Here is a 24,021-nt window from a genome sequence, read left to right on the forward strand (position 1 = left end):
GTAATATCGTCAATACACGGAATTAGGGAACGTATGGGAGCTAGGTCATCAGAAGATAGGGATATGTACAGTTGTGAATCATCTGCATAATTATGATAATTTATTTTGTGTTTCTGTATAACATGTGCAAGTGGGAGCATATAGAGATTGAATAGTAGTGGTCCAAGAATCGAACCTTGGGGTAGCCCACACATTATACCCATTTTGTCTGAGGAAAAGTCTCCAATAGACACAAAGAACTGCCTGTCCTGAACGTATGTTCTAAACCAGTTGAGAACCGGGCCAGAAAGGCCGACCCATTTTTCTAATCTCTCTAGCAAAATATCATGATCAACAGTGTCGAAAGCAGCACTGAGATCCAGGAGCACAAGAACAGACAATTTATTAGAATCTGTGTTCATATGCAGATCGTTCACAACGTGCTGTTTCTGTGCTATGGTGAGATCGAAAACCTGATTGACAAATGCCTAGAAGGTTGTTAGATATTAAATAGTTATTACCTTGAGAATAAACTGCTTTTTCCTGAGGAATGGTAAGTTGGAGATGGGCCTGTAGTTGGCAATAACAGTCGCATCCAGATTGCTCTTCTTCAGAAGATGTCTTACGTGCTGCAGGAAATATACCTGCCTGAAGAGAGTAGTTAATAATTTCTAAAACGTCATGTGCTAAGCAATTAAAAACATTTCTTAAAAATTTGGTAGAGGAACAAGCAGCAGGTGGACGACGTGAGCTGCCTAACAATATTGTCTAGACTTTTAAGGTCTAGAGTGTCAAAGTGAGACATGGCGCCAGTGATATTTCTGGAGAACTGGAGGGTAGGTTCATTACTGGATCTTGAGGCACTAATGTTCTGTTTAATAGCAATAATTTTGTTATTGAAGAATGTAGCGAATTGCTCACATTTTCAGTGGACAGCATCTCTGATGGGTTTGGAGATGGTGGATTAATAAGTCGGTCAATAGTGGAGAAAAGCGCTTTACTATTGTTAATATTTTCATTAATGATTTTAGAGAAGAAAGACTGTCTGGCCTGTTTAATTTTTTTCCAGTACTTGTTCAGTCTATCCTTGTAAATTTCATGGTGAACCTGAAGTTTAGTCTTTCTCCACTGTTGTTCTGCTTGGCGACAGTCTCTCTTAAGCTGCCTAATAACCACTCCATTTCTCCTGGGGGCTGTTTGTTTTTCTATGTTTTTAGTTTTAACAGGTGCAATGTTGTCAAAGATATTTTGTATTTTTGAGTTGAAGTCGTTCACAAGATCCTCAGTTTGTGATGACATGAACGGCGACAACTTATTTACGGTTTTATAATGTTCACATGTTCTTTCGCTTGTCTTTCAGTGTTTGAAACATCCTGAAAAAAGTGTGATACTTGTGCAGGGTGGCGTGACATATAGTCTACCAGGTTGTCCTTACCAGATTTGTAATGGACTGTGTAGTTGTAAGGCTGCGGACGTAGACTTCAACATTCTATGCGAGCAGGTGGCTTGGATTTGGGGTTGTTGAAAAGCCATTCCAAAGGTTTGTGATCACTGACAAAAGTAAAGTAGACAATCACTGTCCGGCCAGAAGGAGCAGTCTTTGAACTCCAGGACTGTTTTGAAAACACAGACTGGAGTATTTTTGCACATTCAGCTACCCATGGCTCCCATACAGACATTAATGAACAGACATCTGCCATACTAGCCTACATTAACTTTTGCACTGAGAGTGTCACAACAAAAAAATCAGTCCGCACCTTTCCAAACCAGAAACCCTGGATGACCAGTGAGGTCCGGCAGCTGCTGAAAGTCAGGTAACTGCGAGGCCTACAGCGCAGCCAGATCAAACCTCAAAAAGGGCATCAGAACAGCCAAACATAAATATTCCCTACAAATAGAGGACCACATTCACAATAACTCTGATCCTCGGCGAATGTGGCAAGGCATTCAGTCTATCACAGACTACAAAAGCTCTAATCGCGGTCCCGCTGTCCATGATGCCTCCTTGCCAGACAAGCTAAATCATTTCTATCCCCGCTTCGACAAAGACAAAACTGACCCAGCCACAAAGATCCCCTGCCACCCAGAAAACCAGGTGCTCACTCTATCAGTCACAGAGGTCAGACAATCACTTCGCAGAGTGAACACACGGAAGGCTGCCGGACCAGACGGCATACCGGGTTGGGTCTACCGGGAATGTGCCGACCAGCTGGCTGAGGTCTTCACATCTGTATTTAACCTCTCACTGTCCCAATCTAAAGTCCCGGCATGCTTTAAGACCACCTATATCATTCCTGTCTCCAAGAAACCAACATCCACATGTCTGAAGGACTACCGACCCATAGCACTCACCCCCTTTTGCCATGAAGTGCTTTGAGAGACTGGTTCTGGCTAACATCAAAAACATTATCCCCCCCACATTCGACCCACATCAGTTCGCCTACCATCCCAAAAGGTCTACTGAGGATGCCTTTGCCACTGCCCTGCACGTTGCTCCGACCCACTTTGAACTTAACACATACATCCGGATGCCGTTTATAGATTACAGCTCTGCCTTCAACACTATCATCCCCGCCAAACTAACCACCAAACTCCTCTCCCTTGGCCTCAACTCCTCCCTCTGTAACTGGATCCTGGACTTCCTGACCAACAGACCTCAGTCTGTTAGGTTAGGTGACCACTCCTCCTCCACCGTGACCTTCAGCACAGGTGCCCCTCAAGGCTGTGTTCTGAGCCCCAACCTTTTCTCCCTCTTCACCCACGACTACCTGCCAACTCACCCCTCAAATGTTATAGTTAGGGTTGCAGATGACACCACAGTCATTGGCCGTATCACCAATAATGACGAGACAGCCTGCAGAGGTGAGATTCAGCACCTCACATCATGGTGTACTACCAACAATCTTGTCCTTAATGTGCAGAAGACAAAGGAGCTGATTGTGGACTTCAGGAGGTCTAGAAGCTGCAGTCACTCCCCCATTCACATCAATGGGGTGGAAGTGGAGCGTGTTTCCAGCTTTAAATTCCTTGGAGTCCACATCAGCGAGGACCTTTCGTGGACATTAAACACCCAGGCCCTTGTGAAAAAGGCCCAACAACGCCTGCATTTCCTGAGGAGGCTGAGGAGCGCCCGTCTACCCCCCAAAATTCTCACCAACTTCTACCACTGCACCATAGAGAGCATCCTGACCATCTGCATCTCAGTGTGGTATGGCTCTGCAGCGGATCGTCAAGGCGGCCCAGCATATCACCGGTACCCAGCCATAAAAGACATTTATCAAAAACGCTGCCTTCGCAGGGGTCTGAGCATCAGCAGAGATCCCACCCACCCCAACCATGGACTGTTCTCCCCCCCTGTGCTCTAGGGGGGCGCTACAGGAGCCTCAGAGCCCGCACTACCAGGCTCAAAAACAGCTTCTTTCCACAAGCTGTTGCCCACCTGAACCTGGCTACCCACTGAATGTCTGTAGATATTTTTAAATATTTTGTACTCCAACTGTCTGTTAACTTATTTTTAGCTTTTGGTCTTCATGTGTGTATATCTTATACTGTGTTTGCTGTGTTTATCTATGTCTGTCTTGCACTGTTTGGTGAAGCCACAGCCCTCATTTCATTTTTAACATGTGCCTGCACATTGTTTTTAATGATAATAAAATTGAATTGAATTGAATTGAAGTAAAGGTGCTCCATAAAGGTAATATGTGAAAATACCTATGAAGAGACAGATTATTCCAATCCTGTCCAGTCAGGGCAGCTCAAATTTGTAACTAACAGGGTTTGGATTCTATATTTCCTTGCCGAAGTTGGAAAAGGTGTGCACATGATAGGAAAAAAATGGGACATCACATCATCAGTGCAATCTGCCCCCTGCAACCTCTTAAAGGTTTTTGGCTAGGAACACCAGTCTGTTCACTTGGTCTGGCTTTAGTGATGAGCATAGGCAGGTGACAACTTGTGACTGGGATGCAAAGATAGTTCCTAGCCAGTTCTGAGAGCCGTGGGTAGAGTTTCTGTGATGCTTTCCACCACTCCAGTGGGTCGGCCTCAGTGTCCCGTGACCCTGCCTGGAGGTAGGACTGAAGCTCAAAAGCTATGGACTGGTCTGGTTGAGGAGTAGCAGGTCCTGGAGCTGTGTCTTCGGTGGCTTTGAAGAAGCTGCCCAGGCCCCTCTTCTTCTTTCGTGCCCCACCAGCAGCAGCAGCAGCATCAGTGTCGTCAGCAAGTATCATGGCTGGCTCAAGAGGGGTCCTCTCCTTGGAGATGGGGAAATATATTGAAAAAAATATGAATGGCATGTTTAAGCTGACTGAATGGTTATACATAGTAACCTGCATTACACTATAGCTTAAGTTTACATTACACTACATTTAATTTACTGTCAAATATGTATCCTTCATTCAGTCATTATCATTATTATTATTATTATTTCTTTCACGTTCCCTGTTTTACATCCTGTAGAGCTGGGTCCAAACTATGGACCTGAGGATCTATAGGGCAGATGTCACTTGATTGACAGTACTCGTCGTAATATGTGGGCTGTTCTGAGGAGGGTGATCTTCTGAACTGCACTGATGTTGATGTTATTATTGTTATTGACACTGATGTTATTATTATTATTATTATTATTACCATGACAGTCTTCATTTCAGATGTCAGTCTGGCTTCAGCTGACCCTCGATTCCCTTCAGTCACATATTTGAGCTTGAACCTTGGGTCCAGGGCAGAGGCCGTGTCAAGCAGCTCTTGTGTTGATGCGTTTTTCTGTGTCGTCCTCCTGTACTGCCAATATGGATGTGATGAAGAGGTGGAGAGTTGGCTTCACAAAAGATACACTCACATATTGCTCCCTAGAAAGTGCATCCGTAAACTCAACCAGAGGGCTTAGTGACTTGTTGATGGCCTCTAGTACCTCCATGTCCTGCCATGAGGGGGTGGGATGTCTGGTTTTCCGGTCATTGGAGAGGACCTGGGCGATGGCCTTCTGCTGCTCGAGGACCCTCCTAATCATGGCCTGCCGAAATCCTCATCTGGTGGGACACTGTCTTCAGGGAGTGTTCAGGCAGATTCTGCTGCTTCTGGGCTTCTTTCAGCTCCCTCTTTTTTTTCCCGACTGTAGGAGAAGGTGCTGACCACTTTTTTTACAGACCCCCATCGCACGGTCAATCCTGTGGTCCTTCATTGCATTCTCTAGGATGACAAAAAATACATTAACATTTATCATGTCATTTATGTTGATCATCATAATTTTCATCAAAGTATCATTAGGCTGTGAAATAGTGTGTGTGTGTGTGTGTGTGTGAGATCATAGAGTAGGTCACATGAAATGTATTATTTGTTATTAATAAATGACATCACATGTCACAGGTTATTGAGTGGTTCAGATGAAAAATATCATACATTATTTGTCATTATTGATAAATGACATCACATATGTCACACAATCAGGAAGAAGGAAAACTTCTCACCTATGGCTAAGTGGAGTCTGTGCCCGAGGCACTGCAGCCTAATCCAGCCACTGAGTTCAGCTGCCAGCTTGACGTTTGAGACAGTGTCAGTAGTAATGCACACGAGGTTCTCCTCCTTTAAATCCCATGCAGCCATCGCTTGCCTCAGACCATCGGCGATGTTTATCCCTGTGTGGTCTTCAGGGAAAAATGCAGTTTGGACACATTTCATCTTCATGGTGAATTCTGCATCGATGTAATGCAACGTGAGGCTTATATATGGCTCCATGGTGTGGCTTGACCATAAATCAGCTGTGGTGGCAATATACCCTGCTGTAGACATCTTTAGCAACTTCAGCACGACATTTATCATACAGGGGAAGGCAGTGCAACTCTGCTGAAATGTTTACGCGATGGCAACACGTAACGCTTGTCCAAAGTGTTCACTAGTTTCGTGAACCCCGGGTTGCTAACGGTACTGATAGGGCACATGTCTTTAGCTAGCATGAATGTTACAGCATCTGTTATCTCTTGAAGTCTCCGGGAGCTGGTGGGATATGCGGTGGCACTGTAGAGACTGTCCTTAATAGAAGACTGTGTTGCGGTGGCACTGGCTGAAGTCGACGAGCTTTTACTTTTTTGTGTCTTTTGCTCCTTTATAGCTGCGTCATAGACCACTTTGTGAGTGGACTTCAGGTGATTAAACAAATTGGCCGTGTTGCTTTGGGGGGGGCAGACACAACCATGTGACAAATCTTGCACACTATTTTAGTCCAAAATGCTTCCAGGCGACTGAATTGGTTTGACCTTTCTTTTCCAGCAAAGGCCGCCTTTCTGCCATCTTGTAAACGTTATTTCACTCGAAGACTGAAAAACGCACGCACCCCCCCCCACCTCTTAACACGTGAGGGCCAGCCAACAAAACCACATCATTTGCAAAGAGCAGAGATGCAATTCTGAGGTTCCCAAAACGGACACACTCCTCACCTTGGCTGCGCCTTGAGATCCTGTCCATGAATATCACAAACAGAATCGGAGACAAGGGACAACCTTGGCGGAGTCCGACACCCACCGAAAACGTTTTTGTAGTCACTAAGAAGAAGACAGGTGGCATACGCATGTGCGTCGATTTGAGGGAACCTAACAAAGTAGAAGTCGTTGACAGCCATCCCTTACCACTGATTGAGGACATACTGTCTGAGGTGCGTGGATCTGTCATGTTCTCTACCCTGGATCTCAAATCTGCATACCATCAACGGAAGCTGCATGAAGAGAGCAGAGGGCTCACTGCTTTCATTACACATGAAGGCCTGTACCAATACTGCAGAGTTCCTTATGGACTGAGTTCTGCCCCTGCTACATTTCAGAAGATGATGACAACGATCCTCAGTGGCCTCAAAGGGGTGCAATTTTACCTCGATGATTTAAAAAGTGTATGCCCCAGCCCATAGAAGTACACTGCTCAAAAAAATAAAGGGAACACAGATTTTCAGCTGAAATATTTCATTCATCGAGGTCTATATTGTGTTTTTAGGTGTTCCTTTTATTTTTTTGAGCAGTGTATATCTTAATGAGCATGACAAGAAAGATCTCGGAAAAGCAGCCACATTAGCAGTAGTACCCAGGTTTATTCAGGGACACCCCCGGTTTCACCAACCTAGTCTCCCATGACGTAAATAAAGGGGATGTGGCTCCTATTAAGCAGAACCTTTATCGAATTCCACCTTACAGGCAAGATGCTGTTAAGGCTGAGCTGCAGTACATGTTAGAGATCGGGGCTACTGAGAAGGGGTCAAGTGCATGGATTTCTCCGCTGGTAACAGTTCTTAAGCCAGATAATACTGTGCGCCCATGTGTCGATTTCAGAAAGGTCAATAGTGTGACTAAGACAGATGCTTATCCCATCCCACGGTTTGAGGACTGCATTGACCGAATTGGTCAGGCCAGCTGCGTATCCAAGTTTGATCTTCTAAAAGGATACTGGCAGGTGCCGTTAACTCACCGAGCGAAGCAGGTGTCGATCTTTTGTACTGTCAATCTGTTATACCTGTGTCGAGTGTTACCCTTCAGCATGAAAAAAGCCCCAGCAACCTTCCAAAGGTTGATGAACACCATTACAGCAGAGTTAGCCAATGTGGTAACCTACATTGACGATGCTGTTGCGTGTAACTCGTCATGGACGGATCACGTTGTGCATATTGATCAGCTTTTTGAGAGATTGTAAGCCGATGGCCTGGTTGTGAATCTCCCTAAGAGCGAGTTTGGAAAGGGCCATGTCACTTACTTAGGTCACTTAGTAGGGAGAGGATCATTGAGACCTAGACAGCTTAAGGTACAGGCAATTGCACATCTCCCCACTCCCAAAACAAAAAGGCAGTTAATGCGCTTACTTGGGATGAGGGGTTTTTTTCTGGCATTTTGTACCCAACTTCGCTGATGTGGTAGCTCCCCTAACCAACCTCTTGAAGAAAGGCGTAAAGTTTGTGTGGATACCCGAGTATCAAGGTGAAGGCTATCTTGTCATCCGAACCAGTACTAAAGGCCCCTGATTTCTCTGTTGCCTTCAGGCTGGCAACTGATGCTTCAGACCTAGGAATTGGGCCTGTCCTTCTGCAAGCAGATTCTCAAGGAATAGAGAAGCCCGTAGCCTATTACTCTAAAAAGTTGAACCGTCATCAGCAGCGCTATTCAACCATCGAAAAGGAGGCATTAGCCCCGGTATTAGCCATACAACACTTTAAGTTCTACGTGGCAGGTAGTCAGAAGGAGATGTTGGCTCATGCAGACCATAAGCCCCTTGTCTTCATTGAGAAGTTTAAAGGGAAGAACCAGAGGCTATTTAGGTAGAGTTTGGTGTTACAACCACCCAACCTCGTGACGCAACACCTGCCGGGGAAGCTGAATGTCATAGCGGACACTTTGTCCAGAGGGTGAACCTCGCAGGCAGTATCCAGGATAGTTTGGTGAAGGAAATCTGCTCTCATAAAGGCAGGGAACCAATGTATTAAGGCGATGATTGATAGGACTAGCAGTATTGTGAGCAGAGTTCATTACCTATACGGGCCTTTGCTCCACAGACAAGACAGCTAATCATGGTACACTTTGCCTAATCTCTTCATGTAAATATTTGTCTATATATATATAGTGTTAAGATTTGTATCTGAAAGACTCTTGTAGTTTATGTCTCCAGTAGGCTGTTTTGTAGTGCTAGGTTTAATGAAGGAAGACCAGGAATTTTAAGAAAATTTATAAAATGCTTTATTATAAAAAGGTTAAAAAAAAAAGATAAGAGAGAGAAAAAAATCTTTGTATATGTATCTTTTGTTTTTTCTCTTATAAGGGGGAAGGACTGTTACGGATATGTTTTGGGGTCTTTCTTTCCCCTTCTGTTCTATCTGTTGTGCAGAGCTGATTGTAAACATGAGATGCCACAGCTATGCTTATTGCTATGTGTTGTATGCTGTGTGACGCCTGGGAGATAAAAAAAAAGAAAAGAAAAAAACCCATAAGCAGCATCTTTCCTGGCTATGACGTCACGTCCTGCTCATTCGTTTGGCGGGAATGGCTGGTTAAGAATTTGTCACCGCTGGCCGGCACGCTAGATTAGGGCAGTGTTTCTCAACCGGGGGTCCGCGGACCCCTAGTGGTCCGTGGTGTAATTGCAAGGGGTCCGTGAAAATAAAATATCTTTAAAAAAAAGATCCTATGACATTTATAGAAATAGGAGTGTTTTACTCAAATGTGACTGAGACCTTTATCTACCTAAACTAAAAGGGGTAACAGGACTTTTTTCTCTAATTACATCTGTTTCACAAGTGTCATTTATTGTATTTTAATAAGAGATCTCGCTCCCGTTTGCAATGTTAAAAGTTACTGAATAAGAATTCTGTTGTTACATATATCTGAAAGTTACTGAATACATATTCTGTTTTGTTAAATATATCTGAAAGTTACTGCATAAGAATTCTGTTTTGTTAACTATATCTAAGTTACAGCTTAAAGCTCTTATTTTTGCCCCAAAGAGTGAATAAATGCTCTAATGCAATTTAAAATGCAGTTTCTACTGTTTCTATCAAATTGCAACCCCCCTCCCCCAAGATCAGGGGGAGGGGTCCTCAGGGTAGATCAAAAATACGCAGGGGGTGCAGCACCCCAAAAAGGTTGAGAACCACTGGGTTAAGGGACTGTATGGCACACACTCATGAAGTAACAGCGTCTCTACACACCTCTCTCTCCACTGCAAGCAAAACCTGAACGCCATCTACAGCTCTGTGTTTGGTTTTCTCTTTTCATTTTCCACGTGGTTGAATTCACGTTTCTGTCTGCCAATGTCCTCTCAAAGAACAAAGCATATTCAACCTGTAGTAAAATGTGCAATCTTTGTCTAACTGAAAAATATTCTATCATTTGCGAACCAGAAATGTCCACATTGAATAACAGGAATGAATTGGCCAGCAATTGCAGACACAGATACAAGCACCTATTTTGTAATTACAAATAAATCATGCCTATAGACAAATACCCCCCTTCCCCACTGGACGTTGTGCACGTGATGTGCATGACGAGGAAGTAAATGGTATGTCCTTTCCCGAGGAGCTTTATTGACAGCTGATGATTGCTTATAGCATAAAACAGGCTTGTGCTGTCCCATAAAGAATTTACTTGACTCACTGGATTATATACTACGAGAAGAACCCCCGCTACAATGTAGCGGTTTGGTTCTCCACCCGTCTAAATCTCCCTCCTCTTCATCCTGCCAGCTAACCACCTTCCCCCTGCCCCTAAACCCCCCCCCACCTCAAACTCCCTCCCCCCAAATGCTCAGAATAAGTGGTTTTTAGCCATTTTTAGAAAATGCATATTGTGCATAATTATGCATAATTATTATAATTATATTTTAATTTTCTGCTATTTTTCTGGTCCTCTCTGGAACAATACCTACCACCTCCAAAAAAAAATTAGGATCATAAGTGCATTTTTGCAAAAATGCATTTATTTTGCATAATGCCGAAACATTTCTAAGTCCCAGAAATTTTTTTTTATATAGGTGAAAAAAATCAAAGATGCTCAGAATCATCTGAAATGCCGAGAAAAGTGTTTTTTTTAGCCATTTTTAGAAAAAATAATATTTTGCATATTTATGCATAATTATGCATAATTTAAATTTTCTGGGATTTTTCCCCTTACTCTCTGGAACAATACCTACCACCTCCAAAAAGAATTAGGATCATAAGTGCTTTAGTTTTCGGTCCCGCTATCTACACTAACACACACACACACACACACACTAACACCACACACACACACACATTCCGAAAATATATGAGTGCTAGTGTAACGTGCATGGATAAGTAGACACGTTGATCCTCGACTAACGGATCTAACCCTTTAGTCGACTGGTTAACGTTGTCGCTTGCGGAGCGGGAGACACGGGTTAGCGCCCCGGCTGTGGCGACGGTCTCCCGGGCTGCCCCCCCTGAATTCGCTACAATACTGTGGCAGGATGAGGAAAGTATCAGAGTTTCCTCTAGGATTTTGTGAAACTGTGGGGGAAGGCTTCAGCGCCAGCCAGAGGCCCGGCGCGGAAAAAAATTTCAGCGCGGAAAAAATCTTCTGCACCAGGCCACAATTTTGGGGAACATGAAATTTGAAATTATGACAACGTAAAAGTGAATGTTTTTATAAGTAAGTGATCTATTTATCACAAAACAAGCAACAATTATGCATTGGAAAAATATAAAAAATAAATCCTAGTGGCAAAATTTGCAACCTGGCTGAGAACACTTAATTTTTCTTGGTTTTCTAAAGAAGAGCTCCGAGGCTTTGTCATATGGAAACTTGGGCCGAGGTGGCCCATTGATACTGAGCAGCATACATGCTGCTAGATGGTCCCCCTGCAGCCTGTTCCTCAGGGCTGTCTTCACCTACACATACAAATAATTAAGAAACATGAGTGGGGTGTGGGAGATTGAGAGAAACCAAACGATCTCTGATTTACAGTTGACTATTTATCAAATGTCTTACCCTGTTCATAGTTGAGAAATCTCTCTCACAGTTCACACTGGAAATGGGCACTGTGAGGGCAATGACTGCTAGCTGGCTCAAGCAAGGGTACAGCTGTCCCCATTCATCATTCTGGGATGCCAGTTTCATCAGGATGTTGAGCTGGTCCTTATTCTGAAACACATTAAACAGTGGGACAACATTGATCTGGGTTCCTCAATCATCTTTCTCGCTGTGACACCCGCTGGCTTTCAGCGCCAGTGGGTGTCTTTCACTTCCTATTAGCTTTGACTTAAATTCACATTTTACCTGGAAGGCTCCAGTCAGCAGGCGTTGCTTGTACGATGGCCATTCTCGCAGCACTGCAGGATTTTCAGGTTTCTGTAGGAATTTTGTGGACAGGGTCCGGAGATGTCCTATGTTGACCGCATCATCTTCCTTGGCTGTCTGGGGTCCCAGCACATGAAAGGCTTCCATGATGTCCAGGTGTTGGAACCTTCTGTCCAGGCTGTCTTGCAGGCCATCCAGATAAGGCTTCATTACCTAAACATGGCAGAAAAAAAAGAAAATTAGTAACTTGTTTGATTGATTGATTGAAAACCTTATTTGTTTCCCTGATTATAGTACTTAACTTCACAGCCATCCAAAATTTACCTGTCCTGAAGCGGGACCAGAGCCCCTTCCTTGTCTGTTCCACCTGGCCTCTGTTTCTCCTCTGCGTCTCGTCCTCATCTATGATATTAAAGGCACCCAATCTTGCAGGGTCATCCAGGTCCCCATGGAGCCAGGCTAGGAATGAGCCAGGGGGCTGTTTATCAGCTGCATCTCTGATGGTCCTCAGGCATGCCTTGTCACTGGGACCTAATAAGGGCAGTCATACAATGCTTAGCTTTTTTGTTGAATGCAGTCAATGATTGAATAAGCTACAATTGGTTCTATTACTATAAAATTATGAGAGAAACATGTTTAGGGATAGGTTCTTATAATGTACCTGCTCTTTGATGGCCAGGACATTTACATCTTCTTTTTGAAAATCTTTGAGAGTCGATCCAGATGTGGCAGCACATCTGCCTTTAAGTAGACTGCTGTGACGAAACGGTAGGGACAGCAGAAACCATAAAGGCCCTTGGCTACTGGGCACTTGTGTACCTCAGTCTCCTCAGCCAAAGCAGCCAGGACGGCCGGGAGGTTCCTCTGTAAAGTGGTGACTGCTAGGTGCTGAGAAAGCCAGCGGGTGTCTTTCACTTCCTGAAAAATATTTCAGTCATGAGATAAAAGCTAAAAACACAGAAAGTGCATCTATAGTACACAATAATAGCCACAATTGCTGTTAAAGCTACAATACACGTATGTTATTCTGTGATCTCACCATCACTTTCAAGGCCTCAAGGCCCAGGGACTGTGCTGCAGTTTTCAAAACAGCAGTTCTGTTGGCGCTGTTGTGAAAATAAAGATAAAGCTGCTGCAGGTGGTCCTTGAAGGTAGCCATATAGGCAGCATCAGATGAGGCGTCCCTGCATGCCAGGGCGAGGCGATGTGCAGCACATGCAACTGGTAACAACCAGGGGAAGTCATCCTGGAGCTGCTTCGTTACACCATTCAACCTGCCTGTTACAAGAATAAAACAAAATCAATATATGCATTAACTAATTCATGTTCAGAACCCTGACTGACATGGTGAGGTAATGGAGGCATTTAAAGCCACCCAGAATTGCCTCATGCTCCATATTTATTATATGATCAAAGGCTTCCATAACTGAAGCACATACGCAAAGCAGGTAGGAATATATGTAATCTTTGATGGTTGTTGTAACAAAAAGTAGATTATACCTGAGACATTTTTAGCAATTAAAATAATCTATTATGATATCTAATTGAAGGAACTTCACCTTGTGCCAGTAAGGCTTGTGACTTGACACTATTCTTGTGGTGCTCCGTCCCCATCCGTCTGTCTAGGTAATCTACTCTGTAGATTCGGCACCCTGCCTCAATAAATGGCCGCTTGGCCACTCCTTTTTCTGGAGTTTGTATATGTTGGTGGCATAAGCGGGAGAACATTCCTGCAGGGACAGAGTCAAGGGGCATTAACTGGTCATTGCTCAATTAAAATTACATTGAAAAACACTAACTTGTATGATATTGTAACGCTGAATACTTACCTTGATCATTGTGGTACAGCCATGGGTGGAACTTTTTTTTATCTCAAGCCATTTAGGGTCCCAGCCACATTTCCTGTGCTTGGTCTTTTTCTTTGCTTTCTCTCCTCTCTCTCTTCCTCCGCTCTCTTTTTCCCTGCTGCTCTCTCCTGCTTCACTCTGCTTTCCTGCTCTGCCCCTCCACTCTGCTCCCTCTACTCACCTCCTCCACTACTTCTGCCCGTCTGCTTGTCTAATATAATAGAGAATGAGTAACATTAGATTATCTCACAAAACCAATATTTTATCACGCAGGTAGGAACATTTAGATATTGACCCGAAAAGGTCCAACTAGCTCATCTTTAACGATACTGTGGCGGACACTAGGGGCTATGCCTCTGAGATGAGCTAGTTGGACCTTTTCTTGTTAAAATCAACTCCCAGAACTACTGCCAGTTTTTAGAGGACACTTTCTTCAAGCAGTGCTACAGAAAAGAAGCCTGCATCTTTCAAGAAGACCATGATTTTTATGAAGGACAATGCTCCATCACATGCATCAAAGTACTCCACTGCATGGCTTGCCAGTAAAGGCCTTAAAGATGACAGGAAAATGACATGGCCCCCCTTCCTCACCTGACTTAAACCCTATTGAGAACTTGTGGGCTCTTCTTAAACGGGAGATTTACCATGAAGGAAAACAGTACACCTCTCTGAACAGTGTCTGGGAGGCTGTGGTTGCTGCTGCACAAAAAGTTGTCAACAGATAAAGAAATTGACAGCCTCCGTGGATGGAAGGCTTGTGACGGTTATTGAAAAGAAGGGTGGCTATGTTGGTCAGATTTTTTTTTGTGTGGAAATGTTAGAAATATTTATTTGTAAATTTTCAGTTGTTTGTTCATCATTTTCACTTTAACAGATGAAAATAAACAAGTGAGATGGGAAAATATTCGTTTTTCATGTAGTTGCCTAATAATTCTGCGCACCAGTATTTGCCAAATAATTGTGCACACTGAGATAGTCTCTTAAAGAAAAAACCTGACTTTCACTTTCTTAAATATTCAGGTTTGAGCTTTATTAACATTTTGGATTGAGCGAGAGCGCTGTAGTTGTTAAAAAATAAAATTAATCGTCAACAATACAACTTGCCTAATAATTGTGCACACAGTGTATATCATCAACAATAAAGCGCCAATGCTAAAACAATAGGAAGCTATGTCTTATCTGTTTTTTGCCTCCAAATATGTGAAAACCAAAGGTGTGTTGATGAGACGAAGACATTGATGTTCCTTGACTGGTCTGTGGCTGAACCTGCTTCGCTTCCTATTTATTGTTGAAAAGTGTCGTTCACGGCTGTATACAGTGTGTTGAGACAAACACTCATTATGGCAGTGTCAGTTAGTTTATTAATTATAATAAGAATAGTTAATATTAAGAAGAAGAAGGAGATGATGATGATGGAGAGGAAGATTTCTTGCAGGATTTCAGGAATTCATGTCTGCACAGAAATATCAGTGATAAATATGCCATGTGCATTTACTGCAAAGCTATATACAACATGAGCATAAATCAGCTCAGTAGCCAAGATACAACAAAGAAACATGATGACTGTCATTCAAACATTATCTAAGAACATCCCTGCCCAGCAGGGTGAGGACATTGTCTCCAACCAGGTTAAACAAAATAGTTTTCCTCAATAGCTCGTTGACGAGAGTGTGTGTGTGTGTGTGTGTGTGTGTGTGTGTGTGTGTGTGTGTGTGTGTGTGTGTGTGCATTTTCAGTCAGACTCAGGATCTTTTGTTGACTGAGCTGTACAGTCCTTCAGAATCGTCTTGCACTGTCTGGCCTCTGGTCCTAGAAAGGAGATAAAACATACATGTATGTCAATCACCTCATCACTCCTGATTCACCAGGCAAGGAAAATTCTGTCTTTGGAATTTTGATTTACCCAGATCAATAAACCATCTACTTGTCTTTCAATCAACCTATCTGTCTTGTCAGCCAAACTATCTACCTATCCATCCATCCAAAAATCTGTCTTTCAGTTATAATGTAAAGACATGCTCACTGGAAGCCAGCATTGGATTTGTCGAATTTGACGACAGATTACACAACATCTTCCTGATTTTGAGGCTGCGGTTGCTTAATGGTGGAGTCAAGAGGCACTTCCTTGTACTTGGAGTGAGCGAGATGGAGACTGGGGTAGAAAGGGTCGTCTCGCAGCTCCACAAGTTCTCTCTCTGCTGCAGGAGCCGAGCTTTCAGCCCCAGGAGAGATGTTTTCATACAGAGGACCAGAGTTTAACTGATGGGGAGTCAAGACAGACAAGGGTACATTTACATTACAATTTAAAGTGATGGTGAAATTTGATAGAACCTGGGTTGTGTAGTTACCTGGCCATGATACAAGTCCAAATATCTTCAATAGTTGCTCCATGGATGGATAATCCAAAATATTTTTTCCCTCCCCATTCACTTCTATTGCACAGTGAAAGAGGTCTCAAAGTCCCACTTTTGGCAAAATAACAAATGCAAACAAAGTGGATTCTGCCAATATATTGAATAACATCGCTCATCTTGTGAGGAAATGAAATGTTATTTTTCCATGTGAAATTGAAAGCAGATCTTGAAGGTAGTTTATGTGACCAATTGCCTGTGATGGTAAACAAATTGGACTGCAGCAACTCCCTCCTGGCTGGCACCCCAGCGTCGGCCATCAGACCTGTGAAGCTTGTTCAGAAAGCTGCAGCTCGTCTGGTGTTCAACCACCCTAAGTTCTCCCACACAACTCCCCTTCTCATGTTCCTACACTGGCTCCCAGTAGCTGCTCGCATCCAGTTTAAGACTCTGGTGCTAGCCTACAGGGCAGTGAAAGGAACAGCTCCTTGCTATCTCCAGGCCATGGTCAAGCCCTACACCCCCGTCCAACCACTTCGCTCTGCTGCCTCGGGACGCCTGGTTGCCCCGTCGCTCAGAGGCCCCTTGCTGCCGATCGACCCGGTCACGGCTCCTTTCTGCCCTGGCTCCACAGTGGTGGAATGAACTCCCCACTGATGTCAGGACAGTGGAGTCACTGCCCATATTTCGGCGCAGGTTGAAAACTCACCTCTTCGAGAACTTCTACCCTATTACTTGGTCTTAGCACTTATTGTATTCACTCATTTAAAAACAAAAAAGTCTTTCTTGCGCTTTTACTTTTGCAGTGATTTTGCTCTTAGATGCTTGTTTAGAGAGAAGATGCACTTATGACCTCTGATGACTTGTAGTTCTCCTGATTTCCTACGTTAAATGCACTTATTGTAAGTCGCTTTGGATAAAAGCGTCGGCTAAATGACTGTAATGTAATGAGCAGAAGTTAGCTTGCTAGCATGCAATGATTTACATATTTAGTGAAGCTTAGTAGAGGGCACCAAGAAAACGGTACTTTACCAGTAACTGTAAATCGACGCCAAAACATGAGTGATAGGGCTCATTATAACATATAGGCGTACTGGCAGAATCTGCTTTCTTCGTATTTGTTCATGTGCTAAAAGTGTGACTTTGAGACCTGGTTCGCCGCATAGTGGAAGTGAATGGAGAGAGCAAAAACCAAACACTTGGATTATCCGTCTGGGTTGCATGGAGCAACTACGAAAGATATTTTGTAATTATTTGCAATCATATCAAGGTTCTTTCAAACCTCAACACTTTAGAGGTGTAGCAGGCCATTTTATTGAGAACAACTTCAAATGAAAGGAACACGTAACAGTAGAATTTCTTCGAATTTCATCTTCCTCACCTGCCCTACATCATCTGATGTTTTTCTGAAGTTGGGTTCAGATTGATGTTTGGAGGCCCTCTTTCTTCTGTTCAAGAGAATGACCAAAAAAATAAAGATGATGATTAATTTATGATCAAAAGAGAAAACAATGGGGCTGGGAATCATAGGCACCCACCGATTTCGTGGGTTTTTTTTTATTTCGTAATGTATTTATGCGTTTCTTCACACAAAAAACATTCTGTCTACGAAGAAATGTGTGTTGCACTTGGCCCCCCACATGAAATTATATTTTGGTGCCCATTTGATACATATGCAGTATTATGTATATAATTTGAATCAATAGCATGAATCAGGGCTCCACCCTGTATTCTACAGTAAAATGTGAAAACTGCAATAGTTCAAAGAAAATTGGTGAAATATTTAAATCTAACAAAAACTTCAAGCTCACGTTACAAAAGCTTACAACATGAGCACACCTCCCTGAGTAAACACTAAAACAATTCAAATTCAGACATTCAGTGATGTAGAAACTTCCATCAAACCTCGTTACAGCATCCATTCATTGTGTTTGAACATTGCAAATCAAGGGAAATACTGCGATATTAAAATCATTACAATTTAGTATCATGATTTTGCACGAATCGGTTATTACCCGTCACTTACCTAATCCAGAAGAAGACAGACAGCGGTATGACAGCCAGATGAAGAGTGGGAATCCATAAAGCTGCTGTTGACATCAATGTTCCTGGAAAATGTGGGTCAAATTAAGACAAAATTTAAGAGTATTAGCTAAAAGAAATTAGGTTTCATTACAAAAAATATATGATATACTTAATGATGTTCTCCTCCTGCCTGGCCATGATGACAGGCCTAAAGTGATTATTTGAAAAATGGGCCTATCTCACCTTTCACAACAATCAACTGGTTCGTGGAATTATTTCTCCCTCTTCCATTACGGACTTGACAGAAATAATTTCCACTGTGGTCAGTTGTGATGTTGTTTATGGTGTAGTTCTGTCCTGATGCGGTTGGCGAGTCCTCATTCTCCTTGAACCACATGTACTCATCTACCGGGGGGTTGGCGTCACCTTTGCATGTCAGAGTCATTGAGCTACCCTCCGTTAATTCACCAGAAGGACTCATTGACACTGAGGGAACCTTTGGAGCATCTTGTAGACAAAATAAATATTTCATTAATTTTAACTTCACAGATGTAATCAGTAAATGTAATTGTACTCAGTTAGAGCCAAATTAGAGTAGCAAAGTGGCCCTTAAAGTAATAAGTAATAAAAGCAAGTCAGACAAACATTAAATTTACAAGACACAAAAGCAGAAATGCAGTTTAACATGTAAACAAACTCTGGTTTCTTTACATTCATCATTTCACTCTTGCAGACAGAGATGCCACTGACAATGTTGACAATGTTGACAAAAACGTTCAGAAAATATTCATTTCTAATATTTAGAGGGCTACAATGTGTATACATCACTAGGCTCCTATAATTGCATCCAGGTTTCAACACAGCAGTTTAGAGAGGAAGCTCCCACTGGTTCATGTGATTGACAGCCGAAGTTGCAGGCATGGCCGACATACGTCCGCTTAATTTAAGTAGGGTAACGATAGTTGCGTACTGTAACTACAGATTCTATGAGTATAGGCACAGCCTTATAAGGCTATCACTAGGGGGTTTATTCTTAACTAGGGAAATTATGCTCTGCATTTAACGTTTTTCGCTGAGGTTCGTACCACTTCTCAGTCATCTTGATCTTGTAACTCCTGCAGATATTCCAGTGCAGGTATGCTGCTGCCTTGTTGTGCCTGTATATGTACTCGGTCTTTGCCAGTTCCGGGCAGCCTGAGACAATGTGGTCAATTGTTTCTTCGTACATTCCACAGATTCGGCATTTTGGGTCTGTTCCATCTTTGACGATGCGATGGGGATAAGATCTGGTTGCCAGGCTCTGGTCTTGTGCAGCAATTATCAGGCCCTCCGTCTCTGCTTTTAGTCCGGTGCTCCTCAGCCACTGGTATGTCCTTTTGTTGGTCCATGTCTGTGTCTTTCATCTTTTTGGATACTTCCAATGTATTGCTTTGTCCTCCCAGGTTTTTTGCATTTGCTGCTGGCCATGATGTTTTGCCTTCTGCTTCACTCATTTAGCGCAGATAGTAGTTGCCGCATTTTCTGTTGGTGGGGTTTCTGGGACATCAAGCTCTTTCTTGAATTGTGCAGCTTCTTTGTTGATGGGGTAGATCTGGTGTTTTACTGTTCGGAGTAATGGGTCATCTGTTTTGTCAGGTATGCATCCAGCCTGATAGTGGTAGTCTTGAAGGTCAGTTCGAGTTGGAGTAGGCCTCATCCTCCTGAAGCTCTTGGTAGGTACAGCCTGTCGACATCTGCTTTTGGGTGGTGCATCTTCTCCTTGGTCATCATCTTTCTTGTCCTGGTGTCTAGTCTCTTGATGTCGTTTAGTTTCCAGTTGATGATGTTGAAGCTGTACGTCACTACAGGTATCGCTAGGGTGTTGATAGCTTCAATTCTGTTAGCCGCATTGAGTTCACTCTTCAGTACCATACGCACTCTCCTGTAGTACTCTTTCCGGATCTTCTCCTTCATGGTTGAGTGTTGTATGCCGTCTCCTTTGTTCACTCCTAAGTACTTGTATGTGCTATCTTGGTGTAGCTCTTTGATTACAGTGTCAGTGTCAAGGTCTAAGTCTGCAGTCTTGGTAAGTCTTTCTTTCTTGAAAGTGGCTTTGGCACATTTGTCGATTCCGAATTCCATCTTGATGTCATCGCTGAAGGTCTTGACGATGGTGAGTAGACCCTTCTGCTGATTGTCGTCCTTGGTAAACGTCTTGAGGTCGTCAATGTAGAACAGGTGGGTCAGTTTGCCGTTCTGTGATTTGTACCCATAGCTGCTGCTGTTCAGTAGATTGCTGAGTGGCGCTAGTGCAAGGCAGAAAAGCAGTGGTGATAGTGAGTCCCCTTAGAAGATTCCGCTTCTGATGTTGCTCGCTCTCGATGTTACTGACCCCTCTGCATGTTGGAGAGGATTCAGTGTGGTCTTCCAGGTCTTCATGCTCTCCGTGATGAATTTGACAGTTGTTTGGCAGAGTCTGTAGCTCTTGAGGCTCTTCTCTATCCAGGAGTGTGACATTCAGTCAAATGTCTTCCTGTGGTCAATCCATGTTGTTGACAAGTTCTTTTTGTTCGATTTGACCTCTTGCAATATGGCTTTATTGATGAGTAGCTGGTCCTTGCATCCGTAGCTACCTTTCTTACATCCCTTCTGTTCTGCTGGTAACAAGTTGTTTTTGTTGAGGAAGCTATAGATCCTCTCTGTGATGATGGAGTTGATTATCTCGTACATTGTTGGTAGGCAGGTGATGGGTCTGTCCCAGGCAAAAATTCCCCAGGGACGCGGAGCGGGTGAAGCGTCGAGGTCCTCCTTAGGAGCCGAATGCAACCCGAGCATAACCCAAGGTAAACGCTCCACCCAGTTACCATTTGAGAGCGCAGCGCCGCCTTGAGCAACCGCTGAAAACGTTCACACAACCCGTTAGCCTGAGGGTGATACGTGGTAGTGCGGTGTACCTGCACACCCAAGGATCGCGCAAGTGCCAACCAGAGCTCTGACACGAACTGGGGGCCCCTGTCTGAGGTGATATCTGACCGAGTGCCGAAACGGGCGACCCAGGAGGAAAGAAAAGCGCGTGCAACATCCGAGGATGTTGTGGAGGATAGAGGGACAGCCTCTGGCCACCTGGTGGTCCGATCTACCATTGTGAGCAGGTGCGTAAAACCCTGTGAAGAAGGTAGAGGGCCCACCAGGTCCACATGCACGTGGTCGAAACGTCTGGCCGGGATCGGAAACGGTTCGAGGGGCGATTTAGTGTGCTGGTGGACCTTAGCGCGCTGGCACGCTACACATGCAGCTGCCCACCCCTTGACGTCCTTGCGGAGGCCAGGCCAGACGAACTTGGAACCGACCAACTTCACCGACGCCTGAACTCCAGGGTGCGAGAGGGAGTGAATCGAATCGAAAACTCGACGGCGCCAGGCCAATGGAACAACAGGGCGAGGATGGCTGGTGGAGACATCGCAGAGGAGGGCAGGACTGCCTTCCTCCATCACAGCGTGCTCTAGCTTGAGACCAGTACGCGTTGACCTAAGGGCAAGGACGTCCGGGTCGCTGGGCTGGTCGGCAGCCATAGCGGAGAAATCCACACCGAGGTGCACAGGACACACAAGCACACGCGACAGACAATCAGCAACAGGGTTGGACTTCCCGGCCACATGCTGAATGTCCGTTGTGAACTCGGAGATCGCCGCTAGGTGGCGCTGTTGACGAGCAGACCACGGCTCAGTCACCTTGGACATGGCAAAAGTCAGCCGTGAATGGGCGACCCTCCAGCAGGAAGCGGAAATGCCGGGTTGCAAGGTGCAGTGCCAGCAACTCCTGGTCAAAAACGCTGTACTTGCGCTCACTATCCCGCAGTTTGCGGCTAAAAAATGCGAGTGGCTGCCACGCATTCGCCACATGCTGTTCAACCACAGCCCCCACGGCTATGTCAGACGCATCGGTTGTTAAAGCTATGGACGCCGTGGGTGTGGGATGGGCGAGGAGGGCAGCGTTAGCCAGGGTGCACTTAGCTCCGTCAAAGGCCTGGACCTGTTCGGGAGTCCAGTCGACAGGGTCGTTAGCCTTCTTAAGCCGCAGGGCTTCGTAAAGTGGCTGAAGGAGGTGGGCAGCGCGAGAGAGGAAACGGTTATAGAAATTCACCATTCCCAAGAATTCCTGCAATGCCTTAACAGAGACTGGGCGGGGAAATTCCGCCACCGCTTGCACCTTAGAAGGCAACGGGACCGCGCCTTGCGGCGAAATGCGGTGACCCAAGAAGTCAATCACCGGCAGTCCAAACTGACACTTGGCCGGGTTGACTATCAGGCCGTGTTCGTCCAGACGACGGAAAACCTGTTTCAGGTGCGCCAGGTGCTCTTCAGCTGACGGACTGGCCACTAATATGTCGTCGAGATAAACGAACACGAAAGCAAGGTCACGCAACACCGAGTCCATCAGCCTCTGAAAGGTTTGCGCTGCCCCCTTCAAGCCAAAAGGCATGCGCATGAACTCAAAAAGCCCAAACGGGGTGATCACTGCGGTCTTGGGCACGTCCTCTGCGCGCACGGGAACCTGATGATAGCCGCGCACCAGGTCCACCTTGGAGAAGGCAGTGGTACCTGCCAGGCGTATGGAAAAGTCCTGTATGTGTGGGATGGGATAGCGGTCATTGGCGGTGACGTTGTTCAGGCGGCGAAAATCGCCGCAAGGCCGCCACGACCCATCCGCCTTGGGCACCATGTGAAGCGGCGAGGCCCACGGGCTGTTGGAACGCCTCACTATACCCAGACGCTCCATGATGGCGAACTCCTCCTTGGCTGTAGCCAATTTTACCGCGTCGAGGCGCCGCGCGCGCAAAAACTGGCGGTCCCAGAGTGGGAATGAAATGTTCTACCCTGTGTTTAGTAACCGCGGTGGAAAAGGCAGGCGTAGTCACCGATGGAAAATCCGCCAGCAAACGCTGAAAAACATCCCCTGATGCTAAAAAGTTAGCGTGTGTTAACGGCCCGGCTCCCCCTGTCTCGCACGGAACAGTGGCGAAAGACACAGCATCAATTAAACGGCGGTTTGCAACATCAACCAGCAGACCATTAGCACACAGAAAATCCGCGCCGATAATAGGAACAGTAATGGCGGCCACTACAAAGTCCCACTCAAAATGGCGCCCGTGGAAGCAAAGTCACCAACCTTGTGCCAAACGTCGCAATGGACGAACCGTTAGCTGCACTTAACTGTGGGCCGCCGCCTTCGGCCGACCTGTCTGTCTTAGCAGGGGGGAGTAGGCTCTTTTGCGAGCCTGAGTCCACCAGAAACCGTCTTCCTGACTTCGTGTCCTTAATGAAGAGCAGCTCACTACGTCCGCCAGCGCCCTGGAGTTTCCCGCCGCCTCAAACGTGCACGGAGGGACGCAGCGCCTCGCTTTGCCGCCGAACCGCCGGTGGAAGAAACAGAGGCCTCTCCCGCGCCGTCTCCGGGCAGTCACTTCAGCCACAACTGCCGAGTCCGCGTCCTCCGACGTCGGCTGCAGAGGCTCCGATGCCACACTCTGCACAGAGAACCGTCTGGTAGCCAGCAGGACCCGATCGGCCTCCTCAGCCAAACCTCGGCAGTCACCAGCGGCCAGACACGGGGAGTTAGCCAAAGCCGCGCGCACAGGAGACGGGAGCTGGCGCAGGAAAACGTGCGGGAAAAGGAATCCACCTTCGTCTCAGCCTAGCAGCGACAGCAGATTGTCCATGAGATCCACAGCCGTCCTGTCGCCCAAACCGGATAGGGAAAGGATTCTGTCTGCCCTCTCTGCGGCAGATAGGCTGTACCTCCGGAGCAGAAGATGTTTGAGGGCGACGTATTTACCGTGTTGCGGAGGGGCGCGCAACAGCTGCATGGCCCGGCGTGTGGACTGCTGGTCCAGCGCAGCGACGACCAAATAGTATCTGGAGTCGTCCGCGGAGATTCCACGCAGGTGGAACAGCACCTCGACATGCTGGAACCACGAGGCCGGGTCGCTCTGCCAGAACTCTGGGAGTTTCACAGCCGCGGCGAGAACAGCCGGCTGTGAGAGTTGGGGCGGCGTGGTCGAAG

Source organism: Lampris incognitus, chromosome 5, assembly GCF_029633865.1.
Source record: "Lampris incognitus isolate fLamInc1 chromosome 5, fLamInc1.hap2, whole genome shotgun sequence".
NCBI lineage: Eukaryota > Metazoa > Chordata > Actinopteri > Lampriformes > Lampridae > Lampris > Lampris incognitus.